Genomic DNA, 12,239 nt, shown 5'->3' on the forward strand with positions numbered 1-12,239 from the left:
TTATCTGATGGCTGTCTGTGTTAAGTGGCTGTTGAAGGGAAGGGGATCAGTGGTTACAGAATGAATGTTAATCCAGTTCCACAAAAAGGAAAAAAAAAATGCTGTTTCTGTTTTACAGCTCTGATATGACCCATCCCGGTGAAGGTGTGTCAGCACAAGCATATGGTAGTTTTTGCCATTTCATCATTGAGTCAGTTTGCATAGTGGTTTCATGCCTGGTCTTTGTTTGTTCTTCTTTACCTTACATTACATTGCAGTTTGTTGCTTAACAGACGCTTTTATTCAGAGTGATAGAGCAACACATTCTTCTTGTGTCAATACATTTAAATAGAAGTAACTGATGCAGTGATATTGAATACGTGTCATTTATATTCTGTGACACTTATTTTTTAAATTAGAAACTAGCATCTTTGTAACCATGGAGTGTTCTCCCTGATTCCCATCAGGTAACCTGGCAACGCAAAGCACATGTAAGTGTACATGCTATTGGTGAAGCTAAAAGTAATTGAAGACCAAGCATTCAGCCTAATAATGCAAATCAAACAAAGGTGTGCTTTTCAAGCTTGTGGCTTTATTTTTGAGTCATGTAAGCAAGGTGTGGACAAACACAGTAAGAGGTCCATTTTGGTGTAATATTCGCAGAACATTTTAACATAACAAGGTGTACATGAAAAAGAATATGCCGGTTTGTTTCAGGTCAGTACAAAAAAAGTCAGTTGTAACTGCAATGTGCGTGCATGGTTAATGCTACGTCGGCTTTCTGTCTGGAACGTCTGTTTCTTTTCAGTAACAGTAAATAGATCGGGTTGCAGGAGTTCCTCGAGATCTGCAAGGAGAGCTATGGGGGTGTTGATGTGGAGATCGCCTTGTGCTAAGTGGGTGCCGGGGAAGCAGTCAGCTTTGCTGCCCAGCGCATGTGCGTCCTTCCACGCACAGTATGAGGCGTTGTGTGCACAGGCTTGGACAGCGGCGTTGCGGTCTTCTTTTACTATTTCTCGGCTAGAGTTGTAATTCATAAACATGGGCCTAATCTGACATCTGTGCAAAGGAACCAACCGTCCTTTGTGTTGGCCAAGCAGGCTTTTCTTCGAACTAGACAGAACTCTCATAATATGAATATCAATAAATCTTGTTTGTCAGTCATGTTTCTATGAATAACCAACAGTTTAGTGGTCAATGTTAATGCATTTACCATTTGAAAATATTCATGACTGAAGGAACTTTGTTTAGACTGTTATAATGCATAACATTAAGACGTTGGGGGTATGTAGATGTTGAATAGTGAAAGGTGAAGTGTTTGAGTTGCATACAGATCCTCCACTTGGATTTTTTTAGCAAGTGTGTGGGGTAATCTGCAATGTGTTTTGAAATTTGTTTTTTGGCATGTAAACAGGAGATCACTCCCAGGATGCTTTGCATCAGCCGCTGGGAGATTTTGGGAGGGGGGGTGGGTGTTGGCAGTGTGTTGTTCACTGTGATCAGGTATTAATATCTTGTACCTTAGATGGGGCATGTAGGCTGGTGGTATCAGAATAATCTCCCTAAATCCTTCCTAATGTGGATCCTGCTGCTAGGCATCATCAAAAGTGTGCGCACATTTCTGATCAAGTACACTAAGCTAATTTGTCTTTTTTTTCTTCTTCTTACAGTGAAAGCTTTTTTTCAGGCCCTGGATATTTGAAGTTGTATGTAAAGCACTCAGTGATGTTGGGAGAAAAAGGCCAAAATTATGTTCTCTTTTAATACAGTTCATCCTTCAGCCATGTTTGAAGCTGTACACCATGCAGTCCTCATTCCACTTTGGAATGTAGTTGTTGATACATTTTTCTCAGCGCTCTTGAATTCCAGTGATTATTCTGTGCTGTTGGAATGGTAGGGGGCCTGTGTTTTTTTAGATTTTGATGATTTAGCAATTCACCTTCAATGTTTGTATGTTTGATTTTGATGGCTTAGAATGTGAGAAATTATAAACCGGTACACAAAATGCAAAAAAAAAAAGTTACCACAAGAAAGAGTTGCTCTGAACATATCTTTGAAGAGTGACTTCACACACTCCCCTCACATTTATGTGTTGGGCATGTTTTGAGCGGTACTCTTCCGTCTGTATGTTTAAGTCCATGTGACACGTGTTGAGCTGAGACAGGCGTGGAACGATTGGGTTAGCTATATGTCCTTTAAAGGTAATGTGTGGCTTTGCACATGCTGGCCCGCCGTGTGTTCATCTGTGGTGCGTGTTCCCCTGTGTATACTCCTCCATGGTGCTCCGCGGACCAGCGCACACTGGGTCGAGTGTTCTGCTAAGTCATGGATACACATGCAGGCAGCACGAAGGTGCCAGGCTCCGCAAACAAGCAGGGAAAAATGGGGTCAGCAGACTGAAAGGGGAAGTCACGCTGAATCTGCTCGGCCGTTTGGAGTGTGTGGAATCACAGAAGGCTGTAAGGAAAACCGTGGGTCGTAAACAATGGCAAAAAGCTCCTTTTTACCCTGCGCAGGCCACCCTAGAATGACCACTCAGTATTTCTCTACAGTTGTCACTGTTGCGTTGCACACGCAGACAGCGTCTGACTGTTCTTAATGTGCTAGTTTCAGCAATCTTTTGTATACTACCTTTTTATAAGGAGGAGCACAGGTACCAGTTGTCAGGAGAGTGCAGTGGGGGTCAGCGCACCCCCAGATTTGGAGTATGCATTGGTGAGGCTTGCCTCTTGGTTGTCTCGGGTTGGGGAGCTGACTGCCAGTTGCCTCGTGAATGCATGTGGCCCAGCGGGCTGACTAATATCCGAAGAATTCCCATCCCCTCGCTCTTGTCAGCGCCTCCAAGCCCCCTCTCCCCGTCACCCTGTTTCTCCCAGGTTGGCAAAGTGTTGCAGCTCATCAATTAGCACCTGTCACCTGTTTTATGTGGCCCGGTCCCAAGAGCGATCCCCTTTCCGCGGCCTCTGCTCTCACCCCTGAGCTCACCCGTCTCCCACCCCGTGCTCCCGGTGACCTGCCTGGCACTTACAGACGATCGTCTTGGCAACGCAGCCCTGGTCTGCTGCACCCTACAGTCCGAGGCCACTGCTACATCACATCCCTCGCAAAGCGGCTTGTTTTGGTCCTTAAATGCCTGTGAATTACATTTAGTGTGTTTTTTTCTGTTTAGTCAACAGTTAGCGCACAGCCGCATTTGTTGTTTTTGTTAACAGCATGACTCCTTCTGTCCTATGACACACCCTGATTTGTACCGTTGGAAAGCTCAGCAATGGAAAGCATAAACATTAAAAATAAAAACACACACACTCAGCAACAATGAAGGGGGAAAAAGTTGCAGACACAAAACTTGTGTTTGTGGGAAGTAGGTGCATGTTGATGCTGCTGCTGTAGCAGTTTTAAAGTACTGGCCAGTCCTTGAAACACGCACCCCCTCCCACTTCCCACACAGGCGCACACACACACCCATTCCCCTGGTCAGCACCGCTACCTCCAGTCCAAATATTAGGCTGCACCACACAATGGGTGGGGTTTTAAGCCAACACAAGACATCACGCTTAAATATTTTCTGCGGTATTTGAATACCTGCCTAATCCTCCTCTTTCCTGCAGCAGGAGTGGGGCCAAGAAAATGGTGCTGTATACTTTATTACGTTAACGTCTAAGCATTCAGACCAAACTGGCTCTGCTTCCTCTAATCATCCTGCTCTGTCTCTGCTCGATCCGCTACCCTTGCTTTCTGCCAGATTCAGAGTTATTCTTAAGAGGTCTTTGTGTTTACATGTATTGCAAAGGTGTGTTTACAGAAAGGCCGACTTCAGTGTGACATCATTCATACCATTATGTGGGCGGATGGTGGTTTGGCGGTTGAACTAATTGTCCTCAAACTTACCCTTCTGAAGCCCTGAGCTCAGTGCTCCTCATGTCCTGACCACTACCGTGGTTGTGTTTTTGAACAGGCAGTAGTTAGCTCCACACAGGGATTGCTGTGGCTGCTGTGGTCAGTTGTATTTCCCTCAGCGTGCCATGCTTGCTGCTTTTTTTTTTTTTTTTTTGTATTCGCTAAAGTAAGGCTCGATGCTGTCAAGTAGTATCAACTGATAAATGAGCATTAAATCCAAATAGTGGAAATGGAATGAACGCAACAAGCGAAACACTCCAAGCACTGTAGGAACCTCGGTGCAGTTGGCCTTGAACTAGGCTACTGCGCATTCGTGTGTCAAGGTTAGCTGTGGCTCGAACTGATTTATACGCGGTTGGCTTGTGCACCCAGGGGTCCTGTGACAGGGTGATGCATGGTTTCATTTTCCAGCCACCTGGGAAGGGGTCACAGTAGAGCACTGGGTTCAGGGTGGGCTTTTGATTCAGACCACTCAAAGGGGACAAATATGAAGCTGGCGGAGAAAAGACAGCCTGTACCCATTGTGTTCAACATGAGATCTTTGTGCATCTACCCTGTGTTCTAATTGATTGGCTAATGGCCTGTGTCTTTCAGCTTTTTTTCCCCTCATCATGTGAACTAATTTTATGTGTAAAGATTATTTATTTTATCGTTGACCTTTTTTTCCTTTTGTCAGCATGAGTGGATGTCCTTTTCTCATGTGCTATCTCTGGTACTCCAGGGGTAGTGTTGACTCTAATTATTCCTGTGGTGCTATTGAGTGTAAGTATCATCTCCCTCCGCTAATGGTTTAAGACCGTATGCAGGTTGATTTCACCAACGTCACTGTTTCTTCATGCAATATACTGGGGGGAAAAAAAGGAACACTTGAGTGACATGCATTGCTTGAAAGTGTCTCTTTGCCTCTTCAGTCACAAACATCCATAATTTGCATTATTTCTTTTATCTCTTCCTGCAAGACTTCTCACACAAGTGAGGTGAAGCCCAGTTTCTCCCTGAGCTGCTCAGTGCGTTTATCTGTGACAGTTTCATGCGTGAGGCTTTGTTCACCAATGATTTGCCTTTGCTGTAAATGTACAGCTACATTTTGAGCCAGTATTGGGGGGGGTTTGTGTTTCAGTTGATCTTACCCAATACTCAAGTGCTGCTGACTACAGCAGCAGCACAGGCCTGCAGTCCCTATTTACTTGTTGCTGGCGTGTGCCGTGTTTGTGAAACGGGTAGGCTTCTAAATCAAATCAGGTGTTGATGAATTTCCTCTTACCACCTATACCATTTTTGCTTGTGTATAAATAAATGAGATTGCTCACCATATTTGTGAAGATGCTGGCTAGCTTGTTATTTGTGCTTTCGAGAGACCACATCAAAATGGAGGTGTTTATTTTCCAATGTGAACTATCAGTGGAATATGAGACCATGCCAATACCTAGCTAGGGGTGAGCATTGGAAAAGTCTGTGTTGCTATGGTATTTTACTTAAGATGCCTACATCTGCGGGCAGCCAGGGCTCCAGACAGATTGTTTATTATGCTAATGTAAGCCTTTTAACTCTGCTTTTCAGAGGCACAGTTTTGAACACTGTGAATGTATTGAACAAAATTGACTGATTAATTGCCAGCTCTAGGTAAAAACAGTGTTCCACTTTTAAATGATGTTTTGACTCAAAAAGTTGAGAATGAGGAGGTTGATATTTCTGTTTTGTGTTTTTTTTTGATAATATCTGAATTCTGAATGAGAGCACTAACCCTGTCACTGTGCATTGCTTTAACTTCATGGATGGTTTCAAAAACAGATTTTTTTATTTATTACATTCGGGAAAAAGTGTTTTCGTAAAATTAATGTGGTAGAAAAATGTGACAGTGTATGCACAGCCCGCTGTCCCGCTGGCCCTTTTCCATTGGAATCAGTGCTTCCAGGAGCCAAAAGTTCTTTCATAAGATCACAAATTGAGACTTGATGCTTAAGTCTAAACTGTTTGCACCTCGGTTTGCCTCTGGTTACGTTGGTTACAGTGTGATTTGTGGGGCTACAGTGGGGAGATACAGGTGATTAGAGTTTAACCTTTGAGAGCCCTTTTACTCTTGTCAGAGACTCATTTTCATCCCAAAACATGACATGTTTTTTACAGTGTGACAAAACCAGTTAACAGTTGTCAAGTCAGTCCAAAATGGGGCCTTTTTTCAGTCACCTGGGTCGCAGGTGCTACAGCCTTGTGTTTCCACTTTTTCAAACTGTATGTTGTAGCAAAGACTATTATGTATATCTGCTCTGAATCTCATATTGTGCCCACCGTTGGGTGCTGCACCTCATAGTCTTAAATGCTGAGTACTGAAAATGAAAATGTGTAAGTAAGGCAATTATGTGGTTCTCAACAGTCTTTGAGCATATAAATGGGCCACTGAATTTTGAGGCCACACCTTCAGAGGAGCACAGAACACAGCCCACAACAGCACTGGGCAGCCAATTACCTTCTGCTTCTGGCACTAGTCACCCTCTGGGAAGCAGTAGTCAGAACTCTGCACATGTCTGCTAGTGTTCCTATACTGCTCTCCTTATGGACACAGCTGTTCTCTCACTGAGCTCTACAACAGTTGGGCACCATGTTGATCCGCATGCAGCTGAGACTTTCTGGTCTTCAAAAGAGCGGTGGCCCTTCTCTGCCACCGGATAACTGTATGTGTCGTACACTGTGCCAAACTGATCTTCCTCAGCCATGCTGCATTATACATTCTTGCTCAATCAAAACATATTTCAGAGAAAACCTGAGTCACCCCCAAAATTACTAAGGATTAACTGTCCCACTGCTGACACCACGTGTGATGGCTGTTGCCCTCAGCCACAAAAGAGGTTTAAATTGCTGAGCTCTGAGTTGGTGTAAAGTGTATTATACTTTGCGAATGTACTGTATTTTGAAATACAGAGGAAAAATTCACTGTTAGCATTCTCAGGGCTGCAGCCATAAAGTTTCTCTCAGTGCACCCTCTCTCACTAATCCAAGCACCACATTTAAGGCAGTTAGTTACAGGCTCTCCTAATTACCTCGTTCCCATCAAACTCATTCATCCAACTAAAAACCATGAAAGTGCTATTTCAGAAGCTGATAAAGGGCTTTTTTAATGAGAGAGTTTGCAAGTAAACCATTGCAAACAGCAGGCTATATTTAAACATCAAAACAAAAACAGTTCACACAGAACTGGTAAGTCCATACATTACATTCAAACATATGAAGGAAATGCACCAGTATTGCAGGAAGAGCCTACAAGAACAGCTGTGTGAATCTGGGATGGCTGTCATCGCAAGTATTCTGTATATGCTCTTCCCCTCTATGCTCCCCCCTTTTTGAATGATGTACTCATGTAGGAGCATGGAGCATCGTGCACGCAACCCTCCGATACACTCGCACACCAAGCATGCCTGTTTTTCACACTGTAAGTCATCCAGCGCTCTACAGTGAGCTAAGCGCCTATTTGAGGATAGGCGCAACTTCACTGACATCATCCAAGCAACCTGCAGATCCCTGATGAATCACAGGGTGCCTGGGAATGGCGAGAGGAGCAACCCCATATCGATGCACCCCCATCCCCCGATCCCTGGCGAAATGAAGCCGGGTTTTTTTTTCCACCACTGTGGGCTCCTGGTCATCATCAGCTGATGACATTGCTGGGGTCAAACCCGGGCCGTAGAGCACAGCTTGCCTTCAAAGCGAGTGCCCTAACTATTGAGCTACTCAAGAGGCCCTAAAGCATACCACACATCACAGCACTTAATGCACTGAGCCGCCCTTTAGTCTGGCATCTCAAATATTATAGGGAATTTCTGTAATTGTTTTTCCTGCGCCATTCAATCAGGAGCTAACTCAGCTATGCCAGTATGACAGCTCTTTGTTCTCGTAGCACGCATCTACCCTGAAACTTGTAAAGGTACATTTTATGCATGCATCATTTGGAGGATATATGCTGTGATACATTCCCGGGTATGCTGACATCACAAGTAGGATTTTTAATCTCACTGTTACTGTATATAGTATGTATAAAGTATATAAAGTAATTGCTTCACTTGCGAGTTTCCAGTGACACTCAGCATTGAAGCCATTGCTGTGCCTCTGCCAATTGCAGGCGCAGTGTGAATTCACAGCGGACATTGACAAGGCTCTAAGTTGCAAAATGTGCCAGATGAAAAAATTCTAGGTTGTGCACCATGCTCTGTGTGCCAGGGATGGATGTATATCAAGTAAGTGTTGCCTATGCTCATGCCCAGCAATTGCCTCTTTCATGTAGCTGCAGGGTAAGATGTGGGAATATGCACTGCATGGTGTTGGAATATTTGTTTTAGCCCCCTACTGTGGTTCATATTTGGAAAAACTAATAGATGATTGGAATGGCATGGACTAGTTTGCTTGCACTCAGACTTAAATCCTGATAGGCCTGCTGCATCCATGCTCACTTTCATAACACTCTTGATTCAAACAGTGTCCCCTAAATCCTAGGTAGACGCCAGCTAAAATTAGCCCATTAATGCCCCGGGGCCAGCAGTCAGAGAATAGATTTGGAGTGGAGGCAGAGCCCTAATCTAGCCACCCCTGCTTGCAAACAGGACTGTCACAGCAGAAAAGAGGCTTAGAGGGGTCACCTCTCTCTCTCCTTGTCTCAGTTGCTTGCTCCCTCTCTCTCTCTCTCTCTCTCTTGCTCTGTCAGTTTCCACTCCCTCTTAGATATTTTGTCAAAACAAAGGTCCACATGACAGCCGGGCTTGTTTTTTTCCCCTCCTCTCAGCTGTCTCTTTCGCTGACTACTCAAGCGTGAACTCAATTGCGGGCGCTAGCACAATTGTGCTTTCGGACACTGAAGGAGGGGGGCTTTGGCTTGGTTATTTTGACTCTAATTCACTGTACCCGCCCCTCGGTCCAAGAGGCAGTCTTTCTTAATTTTGGGAATATAGAGGACTATGCCTGTTCCTGTCTTGAGCATTTCCAGAACGAGAGGTGAAAGTGGAAGCGTTGACTGCAGGATTATGCCTCTGCTACGGTAAGTACCTGTATCTGGCTGGTGATCATGGATATGGGATCCTGAAAAGAGTGGAGAGCCATCCTGTTCTTCTTTGTGTTTTTTTTACCTGCCTCTCTTTTTTGCAGTGTTCTTTCTTCTCTCTGGTGAACCTTCAGTTCACTGTTAAGCAACAGAACACGGTACTCCCTTTCTCTGTACTTTCCTCTTGCTTCCAAAGCTGTAAATCTGTACCAGGAAAGGGGAAGATCTTGCGTTTGTACCCTGCTGTTTATTGTAGTAGGGACTAAAGTTCTGTCTGTGAATGAGCCAGAAAAGTACATCCATGTTTTGGGTTGAGTTTTGAAAGAAGCTTGCAGTGCTTAACAGCCGCCTCTCATGAATTTCATATTAAAGCGTGCGAGGGATAAGCAGCTGTGCTTCTGTCTGCCAGGTCTTATTTTCAGTGCGGGTTGCATCACCCGTGTGTTCCCTGATGAAATTACAGTATCTCTAATCTCTCAGTTTTGAAAGGTGGTATATGTTATACTTACAGCAATTTTCCATTATGGATTTATCAGCTCTTTTGTTTTCACTTTTCCCTCTTGTTGCCTGTTCAGGACCTTTTAGGGAGTCCCAATTTCCAAGCAAGGACCCCACCAAATAATATTGCTCTGTTTTTTTTTCCATCTTAGAAAGGATAGAAATAGTGCATCTCTCGTGTCTTAACTTCGGTAAGTGGCTGGGAGAACGTGCATGCAGCAGCACTGACTGACATAAAGCAACTGTGAATTGCTCCAGTCAGCGGTCCACAATCCACACAGTCCACACTGTTTTGCTTATGCCTTCAGTGCCGGGAGGACAATAACATCACGCCCTTAAACACCTGAGGCCCCAAAGAAACAATCTGGATGATTTGTTCTTGACTTTCTTTATTGTTGAACTTCAGTAAATTTCTTTTTAGTTTGCAAAGTTGTTTTGGGCCTCTCTTGGTGACATGCCTCCACCTTCTCTGGCAATTTGACAATGTGCTACAGTTTACTTTGAAACCAAGTCCTTAAACTGCATTACGTTATGGCGCTGCTTTCAGCTAATTTCTTTGACTTACTGCAGCCACAGACATTGCATGGTAGGAAGAGTGTGTGCTTGTCTTCAAGAACCGTTCTCATATACAGTAGTTCTCATAATCAAGATCCATTGTAATGAGACTTCGTAGCCTCATTTGATGCACAACAGTCAAGGTGCATAATAGCATCAAAGACAGGTTTGAGTCTGTTGTAAAATCGGAGGATTTGTGATGTTTTATGTAGTCCTCTAAGTATGCCTTTTAGGCATATTAAAACAGGTGAATATACTTTTTCGTATGAAAATGGAGATCATTGTTGATCACAATAATCATTTCTTAACCTTCCTATTTAGTGTAGACATACAAAACACAGTCCCTTCTACCAAAGAATTTCTACAGTGCTCATCCTATTTATGTTTTCTTGAGCAGCTACCAGCATGTGCTAATAGCACATACAATTTATATCTGACTGTATTGAGTCTAATTAGCTACTTTGCTACTCAGTACATGTGTACTTTGCAAAATTGAAACATTTCTGGCAGGTATTTACACCTTTTTGCCTCCAGCAAGGTCATCTTTTTACCATCTTATGCCTATGGTATAGGAAACTCTGCACTATTATGCTGTTACAAGTAGCGATGGGATGTCCTCCACAGTATGATTACAATTTGCAGAGAATGGTCTAGGTGGGGATCCAGAACACTACCATCAACAAAATGGCACTTCACACAATTACGGATGTATTGACTAATGTGTGGGATTTGTTTTGGAGTCAGGGATTCTGGTATGCCTTTTTCACCCGCTGATGTGCCATATTCTGGGTGCCTCTGTTCACGCGTGGAGCAGCGGTATACTGCTGGTATGACATACTACAGCACAGAATTTGGTGCACCACTATTCCTTATGTATATATATATATATATATATATATATATATATATATATATATATATATATATATATATCTGTATGTATATACATATGTGTTTGCATATACATAAAATACTCTGAAGTCTGTAAGGAAAACTAGCAGAGGGCTTTTCCTGGAAGCTACATACTCTTTTGGTGTGGTGCGTAAGGAGAATGCTTTTCCCCTCAGCACAGCAGATAGAAATAGCCTTTAATCTGGAACTGGAATCTAATGTCATGGAACCAGATGATGTAAGTACTAGAGATCCTCAAATCTCATTTGTAAATACCCAGCCTGCACATGACCACAGTGGAAACTCCTCAGAGCGGCGGAGATTATTGCTGTTTGCATGGCCTTTGGGCCTTTCTCGAGTAGTGTTATCAGCAGTTGCACCAACGTCGCCAACTTGCTACGCCACGGCACCTCGTCGTGGTTAAGGGGCCGCGTTTATTTTTCGAATCTCGCTGTGTGGTCTTAGCAGCTTTTTAACGCAAGGTGTGAGAGAGAGGCGGCAGGGATTTCTTGGCACTAATGGTGTCAGTAGTATCTGTCACAGCAAGAAGGAGCAGATCTAAATATCTGCTGCTCCCAAACCTGAAAAGTGATAAGCCAAGTGAAGTGACAGAGATGCAGTTGTACTTAGTGCATGTTGTGCTGCTGTTACTGACAGTCAGTCAGACACTGCATGCATGTGTTTGTGTTGTGCGAAGGCTGTGCTTCTGGTTAATGCAGGTGAGGCAGCTGTGTTGGCTTCTGGGGAAGGTAGGATATGCTACATTAGATTGCATTACATTGTTGGAATTTAACAGACGCTCTTATCCAGAGCGACTTACATAGGTTACAGTTTTGTACGATGTTATCCATGTATACAGCTGGATATTTACTGAGGCAATTGTGGGTTAAGTGCCTTGCCCAAAAGTACAGCAGCAGTGTCCCAGCAGGGAATCAACCCGGCAACCTTTCGGTTACAAGTCCTCCTCCTTAACCACCATGCTACCACTGCCACCAAAATCAGTGTCAGAATTGATGTATAATCATGTGTCTTTGCTTACAAGTGGTGCAGGGAGGTTCTGAAGGTTTGTTGGGGAAATGGTGAAGGTTAAAGATTGTGTGTGCTATGCTGTGGTTTTACAGGGACAGGCAAAATGACAGAAAAGAAATGTGCATTAGAATTGGAAGAGGAAACACCAATGTGCACAAATGTGCATTTTTCTATTATCTTCAGTTTCATAGGCGAGACCCATTAATGTGCTGTTGGATAAGCCTACGGTCAACAGTAACAACTGACAGTATTAGCTATATATAATTACGATATTAACGATATATAAATTAACTAGAACAATAATACCTGTGTTCAGTATATTTGAGATAACACGGTGTAAGACAGTTTTGAAATTTCGTAAATG

At 43.5% G+C, this 12,239-nt stretch overlaps 1 protein-coding gene across 4 annotated transcripts in view; it reads left to right on the forward strand.

Annotated features, from left to right (window-relative positions):
* ip6k1 (inositol hexakisphosphate kinase 1) overlaps nt 1–12,239 on the forward strand; it is a 32,974-nt gene that overhangs the window by 2,761 nt on the left and 17,974 nt on the right. Inside the window, exon 1 of one of the 4 annotated variants that reach the window (XM_036531889.1) lies at nt 8,837–8,899. The exons of the other annotated variants lie outside the window; for them this stretch is intronic. The gene's annotated coding sequence lies outside the window, so the exon portion shown is untranslated. Of the gene's footprint in view, nt 1–8,836; nt 8,900–12,239 lie in introns of those variants that run through there. 4 annotated transcript variants of the gene reach the window in all.

The sequence above is a fragment of the Megalops cyprinoides genome, chromosome 6, assembly GCF_013368585.1.
Source record: "Megalops cyprinoides isolate fMegCyp1 chromosome 6, fMegCyp1.pri, whole genome shotgun sequence".
NCBI lineage: Eukaryota > Metazoa > Chordata > Actinopteri > Elopiformes > Megalopidae > Megalops > Megalops cyprinoides.